This window comes from Sorex fumeus, unplaced genomic scaffold (assembly GCF_029834395.1).
Source record: "Sorex fumeus unplaced genomic scaffold, SorFum_2.1 ptg000033l, whole genome shotgun sequence".
Classification (NCBI taxonomy): Eukaryota; Metazoa; Chordata; class Mammalia; order Eulipotyphla; family Soricidae; genus Sorex; species Sorex fumeus.
In genome coordinates, this window is record NW_026606090.1 from 7,179,993 (window position 1) to 7,190,577 (window position 10,585).

Sequence of the window (10,585 nt, forward strand, 5' to 3'; positions counted from 1 at the left end):
TCCTGTTCTCCCGTTGTTCATCAATTTGCTCAAGCGGGCCCAGTCTCCATATTCTGAGACTTGTTGTTACTGTGGTTGGCATATTCAATACTCTCGGTAGCTTGCCAGGCTCTCCGAGAGGGGCGGAGGAATCGAACCTGCCTCGGCCAGGCTGGCTGCATGCAAGGCAAACGCCCTACCGCTGTGCTATCGAGGCAGGTTCGATTCCTCCGCCCCTCTCGGAGAGCCTGGCAAGCTACCGAGAGTATTGAATATGCCAACCACAGTAACAAGAAGTCTCATAATGGAGATGTTACTGGGCCCCTTGAGCAAATTGATGAACAATGGGAGGATAGATATATAATAATATTATATTATAATATTATTGTAATATTATAATATTATATTACATTATATTATTTTATTATAATATATAATTATATGTTATAATATTATAATTGTTGATTATATTAATTATAATTATGTTAATTATAACATATAAGTATATTGATATTATAATATAATTATATATTATAATAATTATACATATATAAGGGTGAGAGACTGTTTGAGTTCATTATGTTGACCAAGACCACCCATGATAACTCACAATTCCAGAAGGCCAAATCTAAACATTGGACAGTGGACGGTTCCACAGCGAAATTGACCACATCATATTCAATCAACAGTTTTGCCTGACCGATGTCACTGTTGTCCCAAAATTCCAAATGGAATCGGACCACCATCTCCTTCGTGCAAAATTCTACTTCACGGAGCAGGGAGAAAGGGCTGCAAAGTGTAAGAAAAGAACTCCCAGAACGACCACCAACTGAGAGCTCTTTGGCACTATTGCTGCAACATGGAAAGATGCCATCATTGACAACATTGACAAGGAGTACGATCAACTGGTTCAGCACCTCTATGATTGCATGAGGAATGCTGAGAGAGAGATAGCAACAAAAAAGATGCCTGTCTTCAAAAACTCTTGAGTTCATTTGCCAATGTGGCTTGGCACAAGCCTTAGGCAACTGCAAGCTAACGTCTGAGCTCGCAAAGCAGTGCAGAGAAGCGAGAAAGGAAGACCTCAAAGAGAGAAGAGCAGCAGTGCTAGCAGATGTGGCAAAAGCCAGGAAAAGCATTCGCAACACACTCCTGTCCTTCGCCAACGACAAGACCAAGATGACTGCCCTCCGATGTCCTGATGGATATATCACGTCTTCCAGAAGGGCAATGGAGAAGATTATCCATGACTTCTACTCAGATCTCTTTGATAGCCCGTCCACCTGCCCACATACTAAATCCCGCAGGAAGTATGTCATTCCAAACGTTCTCCCTTCCGAAATCCAACACGCCATTTCATTGGTAAAGAATCAAAAATCACCCAGCCGGGACAGGTCAGACCCTAATACCTGAAAAACCTGCCGTCGGTACTCATCAATACCCTGGCTCGGCTCTTCACACGCTACCTGTCTGAATGCAAGATTCCATCCCAATGGAAAACCAGCAGGACTGTACTACTGTACAAGAAGGGAGACATCCATGACATTGGCAACTATCGCCTGATCTGCCTGTTGTCTGTTGTCTACAAGCTGTTCACTTGAGTCATCCTGAATAGGATTGGCAGAACACTAGATGAAGGACAACCATGTGAGCAAGCCAGGTTCTGAAAATGATTCGATTGATCATATTCACATGATAGCCAACCTCATTGAGGTTTCTCAGGAGTTCAAGATGCCACTCTGTCTAATGCTCATTGAGAGATAACTCTATATTTGTCCCTCTAATATATTAGATATATAAATATATATAAAAATATAAATATATAAATATAAAAAAATAATGAAGACCTTTGATTCTGTTGAGACAGAAGTGGTCATTGAAGACCTAGCCAAACAGGGTGTTCAAACTCAATACATCAGGATCCTCCATGAGCTGTATTATGGATTCACTACCAGGATCTCACCATTCTACAAGGAAGTGACCATCCATGTCAAGTGAGGGGTTCGGAAACATGATACGATTTCACTGAAACTCTTCAGTGCCATCCTTGAGAATGTCATGTGATGACTGGAATAGGAAGGAATGGGAGTGAAGATAGATGGACGGCAACTACACAACCTCCGCTTTGCTGATGACATTGTCCTAATAACACCAAACATTAGCCAAGCGGCACAAATGCTGGCCGACTTCGACCGTGAGTTTGGAAAGGTTGAACCACAGCTGAATCTCACAAAGACAATGTTTTTGAGAAATGGTCTCATTCCTGACGTTCCATTCACTCTCAATGGGACGAACATCTCCGAATGCCACAGTTATGTGTACCTAAGTCGAGAAGTCAACATAGCAAATGACCTTGCACCTGAGTTGTGCAGGAGGAAGAGAGCGGCTTGGATTGCCTTCATGAACGTCGAAGAAATAACTAAGAGGACAAAGAACCTCCAGCTCTGGGCACATCTCTTCGATTCCACTGTTCTTCCTGCATTAACATACACCTCAGAGACCTGGGCCCTATGAAAACAGGATGATAATGCTATTTGGGTCTTCCAAAGAGGAATTGAAAGAGCTATGCTTGGAGTATGACTCTTCACTCAAATGAGAGAAAGAATCTGGAGTTCTGACCTTCGTTGACAGTCAAGAATCAGGGATGCTGTCTCATTTGCCAAGGTGTCAAAAATCAGATGGGCTGGACACATAATTAGAGTTGGAGATGACCGCTGGACTAGAGCCATTACCGACTGGATTCCACCAGACATCAAAAGATCAAAAGATCACGTGGCCACCCACCTATGAGATGATCAGACTTCTTTGTCAAGACCCTCAATGATGGGTTTGAGGCTCTTTGTGTTCCTAGAATGAGCAGATGCCATTGGGCTACATTAGCATGCGACAGGGATGAATGGAGACGTTACTGGCGCCCGCTCGAGCAAATCGATGAGTAACAGGATGTCGAGTGATCAAGTGATCAATATAGGATGTACCACTCAAATGTTGTCAAGGCCCTTGGCAAAGTAAATTTTTTTGATGACTTGTCTTACTGCTGATATGAAAAAGACCAATCAATGAAATCAAAAGCACTTTCACTTTAAACATGACTTCTAAATTTAACTATGATTAAAAAATAGTCCAGAACCACTCATCATATATTGAAGTCTATGTAGACATTAATTGACATTTGTAGTGAGAAGGGAATTTTTGGAGATGGGAAAAGCCTGTGGATTCAATGAGCAGGTAAAAAATAACATTAAAAGACACAGCTAAAATTATTGGGAGCCACAGATTGAAGATCATGTTATTGATAAAACAAGATATGCCAGCATCATTGAAAGTTTGCTGAAGAAATTAATTAGTTCCTCTGTACTTTGTATGACTGTTTTCTGGTCTAAATACAAAGTTAATTTGAATTAGAAAAATATTTCACTTTCTGAGCCAGGAACGTGGATTCAGGTAGCACACCTGCCTTGCATATAGGAGAACCTGGGTTTGAACTCTGGCACTGCAAAAAGGAAAAATATAGATATATAGATATAGATTTCCCCTTTCAATGTTGTGTGTAAAATTATTCTGTAGATTGAAGACTCAAGAGAACATAACTACAGTGGTTAACTTATGGTGACATCACAATTCTAGGAATGGAACAGTAGTAACTCAGCACCAGGTTGCTGGTGCAAACACTGCCTTGTTAGACTTATTTAGGAAATAGAAAAGTAGAGAGAAAAGTAAAACAAAAGCGACTTATTTAACAGTAACATTTAACAGTAACTGAAAAGGGAATTATGTAACAGTAATATCTTATTTTGTTTCTGTAAAATTAGGGTTACATACACGGATAGGTAATTCAGACCCTTACATACAGGAAGTACATGCCCTGCCACTGAGACACATCCTGGATATATTGCAAAGACCTTATTTTGGAATACTATAGATTCACATAAAACAGCAAAAGAACTACAGGCTTATATACGCCTTGCTTCCTTGATTATTAGCATATTTTCTATATATAATTTAGCATCAAAGTCAGGAGATTGACATTTGTGTAAAGCTTATCGACATATCATGAGTTGTGTATGTGTGTGTGTTTGTGTGTGTAAGACGAATTTTTTCATAGGTTTCCTATGGCAACCATGATGTTCAGATTTTTTAATATGTCATTTCACTGCCTTCTGGCCTGTTTGTTCTCCAGTGATAAAATAGCTGCTGAGTCTAATGAGTTGTTTGTATATAATCAACCCCTTCTTTCGCTTCTTTTGAGACGCTGCTTTCGTTTTTTTACTTTAAACATTCCATTTTTTATATGTCTAAGTGAGGAACATTTTGAGTTTATTTTATTTGAAGATCATAGAGTTTTTTTAAGTGCAATTCTTTGTTGATTAAATTTGAGAAATTGTCAAGCATAATAATCTTTCTGTCCCTATTTCTGTTCTTCTAGGAGTCCCATTACTTATGTTGATAGGTGTAACTTTTTTCCTTAGTTTTTGGGTATATCCAGCAGTATTCAGGGCTTTCTCCTGGCTTTGCACTCAGAAGTTACTCCTGAGAATGCTTGGGGAACCATATAGGGTGTTAGAGATTGAACCTAAGTCAATAGCATGTAAGGCAAGTTCCTTACCCACTGTACTATCGAGCCCATTTTTTCTTTCACTTTTGACACTTAGTATTCCACTTGGTGAAGAAATATAGAACTTTTTGGCAGAGGAGAGGGTGGGGTACACCTGGTGGTCCTCAGGGTTTCCTCCTGGCTGCACTAAGTGATCATTCCTGGCAGTGCTCAGAGACCATATGGGATGTCTGGGATTGATCCATTTGCAAAGCAAATGCTCTACCTGTTATATTATTGCTCCAGTCCCCTTAACTTTCTTTATCTTAGCAAATTTTATTAGTTCTTCACAAAGCAAAATAAATAAATATTATTTTTTAGTTTGTAATATTCCATTATTGTAGAAGTTGACCTACAGTCTGGCCTAAAGTAATCTAATCATGTTTGTTATTATTTTTTTAATTTGTGTTGAATAATCGTGAGATGCAAAGTTACAAAACTGTTCATGGCTGGGATTCAGTCATACAGTGTTCCAACACTCATCCCTCCACCAGTGGACATTTCCATCACCAGTGTCCCCAGTTTCCTTCCCACCACCCTCCTCTAGCCTGTGTCTGCTTGCGAACAGATAACTGGTTAAGAAAAACTATGGTATATCAACACAGTGTAATACTATGAAGTCATTAAGAAAATGGAAGGTAGGAAATTTGCTTATAAGTGAATGGTCATGGAGAGTATCAAACTGAGTGAAATTAGTGAGTCAGAAGGAGAGGGACATACATAGAATGATTTGTCTCATTTGTGGTATATGAGATATAAAAAACATAACATGATATTTATACCCAAGGACAGTACAAAGAAGGGCCAGGAGGACTGATCCACAGTTGGAAGCCTGCCTCAAGTGCTGGGAGAGAGGGCAGCTGGGAGAGAGAAGGGTCCGGTATGAAAAAGATAGTTGGAAATGATCACTCTGGATAAGAACTGTGTGCTGGAAATAGATAAAGGAACAAATATAACCCCTCAGTATCTGTATGGTTAACTATAATGTCCAAAAGGAGAGAGAGACAGAAAGCATACCTTTTTTTTTTTTTACTTTTTGCTTTTTGTGTCATACCCAGTGATGCACAGAGGTTACTTCTGGCTCATGCACTCAGGAATTACTCCTGGGGGTGCTCAGGGGGATCATATGGGATGCTGGGAATTGAACCAGGGTCAACTGCGTGCAAGGCAAATGTCCTACCTGCTGTGCTATCACTCCAGCCCCAAGAAAACATCGCTTTTAAGAAGTCATTTATAAAGCAGCTTATATGTTTTAAAAAGCCATATAAAAATAGCAAAACACTATTCAGTGCTTTGTGATTTTTGATTAGACTCTTTTTTATCTAAGGTACAATATACTATTTCTCAGATTTAATTGTATATCAAAATACTGGGCAACTAAGCAACTTAGTGGCAACTAAGCATCCAGCCCTGATTTAGTCCCAGGACCCAATGGAGCCAAATATATGCCAATTAACTAACAGTTGAATGCTAATGCTTAAAATCATTTTTAAAGTAGTACACTGTGTGATGTTACTTATTTGATGAGAAACAAATGGTTTTATATGATGTGCTATTCAAAAATTCTTGTTTTAATAAAATTGGAAAAAAACATTTTATTGAAAAAGTGACCAGTTTTATTTCCACGTTAAGCAAAGTTATTGATTTCCATTTTGAAGTTGGATAATTATTATACCTTTTAGTGTTGTAGTTTACAGATATTGTTTACTCTGATTTAAAAAAAAACAATTCACTTGCAATAGCTACTAGGCAAGAAAAAGATATTAGGGATATTCAAGTAGGAAAGGAAGAAATCAAGCTCTCACTAGTCACAGATAATATGATACTATATTTAGAGAACCCTAAAACCTCTACCAAGAAACTCCTAGAAGCAATAGACTTGTATAGTAAAGTTTCAGGCTATAAAATCAATACCCAAAAGTCCATGCCTTGCTTATATGCAAATAATGAGAGAGAAGAAAGGAACATGAGAAAAGTAATCCTATTCACAGTTATGCCTCATAAATCAAATGCCTCAAAATCAGCTTAACTAAGGAGGTAATGGACGTGTACAAAGAAAATGACAAAACACTACCTCACAAAATAAAAGAGGGCACAAGGAAATGGAAAGATATCCCCTGCTCATGGACCGGGAGAATTAACATTGTCAAAATGGCAATATTCCCTAAAGCATTGTACAAATTCAACATGATCCCTATAAGGATACCCTTGACATTCTTCAAAGAAATGGATAAAACACTCCTGAAATTCATATGAACAGTAAACTTCCACAAATAGCTAAAGCAATTCTTGGGAAAAAGAATATGGGAGGCATCACCTTCCTCAACCTAAAACTCTACTAAAAAGCGGTAATAATTAAAACAGCATGGTATTGGAACAAAGGCAGAACCACAGACTAATGGAACAGGGTTGAATATCCTGATACACACCCTCAAATATATGATCATCTAATCTTTGATAAGGGAGCAAGAAATGTGAAGTGGAGCAAGGAAAGCCTCTGTAACAAATGGTGCTGGCAAAACTGCACAGCTACATGCAAAATAATGGGCTCAGACCTCTACCTAACACCATGCACAGAAGTCAGATCAAAATGGATTAAAGACTCAACATCAGACCAGAATTCATCAGTTACGTTGAAGACAAGATCGGCAAAACCCTCCACGACATTGAAACTAAAGGTATCTTTGAAGGGGACACCATTGGCCAAGCAAGTGGAAACAGAGATAAACAAATGGGACTATCTTAAATTAAGAAGCTTCTGCACCTCAAAAGATACAGTGACCAGAATACAAGACAGTCTACAGAATGGGAAAGGATATTCACCCAATACCCATCTGACAAGGGGTTGATATCAAGGATTTACAAGGCACTGGTTGAACTCCACAAGAAGAAAACACCCAACCCCATCAAAAAATGAGGCGATAAAATGAACAGAAACTTTGCCAAAGAAGAAATCAGAATGGCAAAAGGGCACATGAGAAAATGCTCTATGTCGTTAATCATCAGGGAGGTGCAGATCAAAACAACAATGAGATAACATCTTAGACCACAGAGACTGGCCCACATCCAAAAGAACAAAAGCAACCGGTGTTGGCACAGATGTGGCAAGAAAGGGACCCTCCTTCACTGCTGGTGGGTTTGCAACTGGTTCAGCCCTTTTGGAAAACAGTATGGACGCTTCTCAAAAAATTAGAAATTGAGCTCCCATTTGACCCAGCAATACCACTTCTGGGAATATATCCTGTATAAGCAAAAAAGTATAGTAGAATGACATCTGCACTTATATGTTCATTGCAGCACTATTTACAATAGCCAAAATCTGGAAAAAACCCAAGTGCCCAAGAACAGATGACTGGTTAAATAAACTTTGGTATATCTACACAATGGAATACTATACAGCTGTTAGAAAAGATGAAGTCATGAAATTTGCATATAGGTGGATCAACATGGAAAGTATCATGTTAACTAAATGAGTCAGAAAGAGAGGGACAAACATAGAAAGACTGCACTCATCTGGGGAATATAAAGTAACAGAATGGGAGAATAACACCAAAGAATAGTAGAGATAAGTAACAGGTGGATTACTCCACAGCTTAGAAGCCGGCCTCACATGCTGGGGGAAAAGGCAGCTCAGATAGAGAAGGGACCACCAAGTAAAGGGTGCTAGGAGGGCCCACTTGGGATGGGAGATGCGGGCTGAAAGTAGACTATAGACCAAACTTTATGGCCATTCAATACCGCTGTTGCACACCACAACACCCAAAAGGAGAGAGAGAGCAAAAGGGAATGCCCTACCACAGAGGCAGGGTAGGGTGGACGAGACAGGGTGGGGGTGGTGGGAGGAATGCTGAGACCATTGGTGTTGGAAAATGCGTACTGGTGGAGGAATGGGTACTCGGTCATTGTATGACTGAAATGCAAGCACAAAAGTTTGTAAGATTTAAAATCTGAATGGAAGCCAATATAGGTCTTGCCTCTAAGGTCAGCATCCTACTGATGGTGTGATTGGACTTCAGTCGATCAAAATCTACTGAATTTTTGCCGAAAAACTTGAACATTTCCTGTCATTTCTACACCTAGGTATTTTCTGTATTCATGCATGTGAGGATTTTTAAGAACTTTATAGGCAAACTTAGATGATAATTTTTATGGTTCTGTTACCTTTTATTTTTTATTCTAGTTTATGAATTCAGTTTCTAGTGACCTTGGCTGGTTGGGTTTTCTTTTCCGTGGAGGATTTGAAATGCTTCCTTGATAAGTTTTCTGTTCCTACAAACACAGCATGATCTTTCAGGAAAAAATATCCATCTTTTCTCTGGTGCCTTTTTAATTTTTTGTTTTAAGTAGAACTTTGTAGGCAGAAGTAATCAACAACCTGACACAATGGTGAAAGAATGTGCTTGACCCATGTTTTCACTCAGGAAAAAATGGAAAAAAAAACCTTTGTCTAAATAAGTTAAACCCTGAGATTCTCAAAGGTTCTGTTTTCTGCATGTCTCAATAAAGTATTCTCTGCATCAGTGCTATCCCTCTGGTAGTCCGTAAGAATGCCCCGGAAAGCAGAAACCCCAAATGAACCCTGTTTCACTCAAATGCTAGAAGTAAAATTAGGGTTCCTATAGAGTAGCCTAAGTGGTTATGAAACACTTTAACAGAGCACAACGAAGAAATTCAAAGAAACAAGCAAACCCTTGTGATCCAGGCTTCTGCCAAGGCAGGAGATGGGAGTGGTGTATGGCTCTGGCTAAGAGTGGGTGCAGTTGAGGGTCCGAGACTGAAGAAACACAAAAAAAGAGTGAGTGAGGGTCGGTGGGGGAGGGAACAAGCTTATGATATTATGAGGTAGTTGTACTCTTCCAGCTCTTCCTTTTCCATTTTGTTAGTGGGAATCACCTGAGGGTCCTAGCAGTAGGGGGACCCGGAAGAAGCGAGCAGGAACGTGCGTCTGTGGGGTAGGTTCCCAGGGAAGTGCCAACGTTTTGCTTCTTCATCTTTGTCAAAGTGACTTTTCACCTCAATAAGTTAAGTTCCCTCACCTGGGAAAAAAGAAATACTGAATCCGTGGTTCTGAGCTTTAAAACAAAACTTGCCAAACCCGCTCCTTCTTGTGCAGCTCCAGAATATTCAACTTGCTGGAAGGTGCTTGATTTGGTACCCAACCAAAGATTTGATTCTCAAGGTCCCAGGGAGCTTTCCTTAAATTTCTGTTTCGGTAATTCCAACCTTTTCCCTTTGAAGGGTGGTGGTCTTAAAGTTACTGCCTCTATGAGACATTAGGATTATCTTTTGACTCTCTCAACTACTTAGTGGAAATTCAGGCATTTGTATAGGAAGCGAGTCATTGAATATCAGTCAGATTTAAAATCTGGGAGCCAGAAATATTGTACAGAGGGCAGGGCATTTGTCTTGCATGTAGCCAACCTTGGTTCAAGTCCTGGAATCTTACATGGTCCACCGAGCACCACCAGGAGTAATGAGTGCAGAGCCAGGAGTAACCCCTGAGCATCACCAGGTGTACCCCAAAAGCCTTAATTAATTAATTAATTAAAATGAATATTTTTGGCAGCACATATACTAAAATTGGAATGATAGAGAAAATTAGCATGGCTCCTACACAAGGATGACCCACAAATTCATGAAGCGTTCCATATCATAAACATATAAAAGAAAATGAACACAATGAGCTGGAGAGATTCTATAGGGGTTAAAGCATTTGCCAATCATGATAAAATCTCTGGCACCAGCAGGAGAGATCCCAGAGCACAGATCCAAGAATAAGGCTTGAGTACATCCAGACTTGGACCCCCTAAATAGAAGTAAAGTAAAAGAAAAATAAATAAACATGCCCCGAAGGGTGCTGATGGTACAGAGATTTTGGGTCCACTGCATCAGAACTCACTGAATCTTGCATCTCAATCTCTAGACAATGAATTTTATATAAACTAACAAATACCAAATACCTCATATGATACTGGGCGATAATGGAATAAAGTAAAACTATCATTTCCCCCC

At 39.5% G+C, this 10,585-nt stretch overlaps 1 non-coding gene across 1 annotated transcript; it reads left to right on the forward strand.

Moving 5' to 3' along the window:
- Window positions 1-10,126: 10,126 nt before the first annotated feature.
- LOC130026256 (U6 spliceosomal RNA) lies at window positions 10,127-10,228 on the forward strand. The gene has a single exon (XR_008792863.1). It is a non-coding gene; the product is annotated as a U6 spliceosomal RNA (small nuclear RNA).
- The last annotated feature ends 357 nt before the right edge of the window (window positions 10,229-10,585 follow it).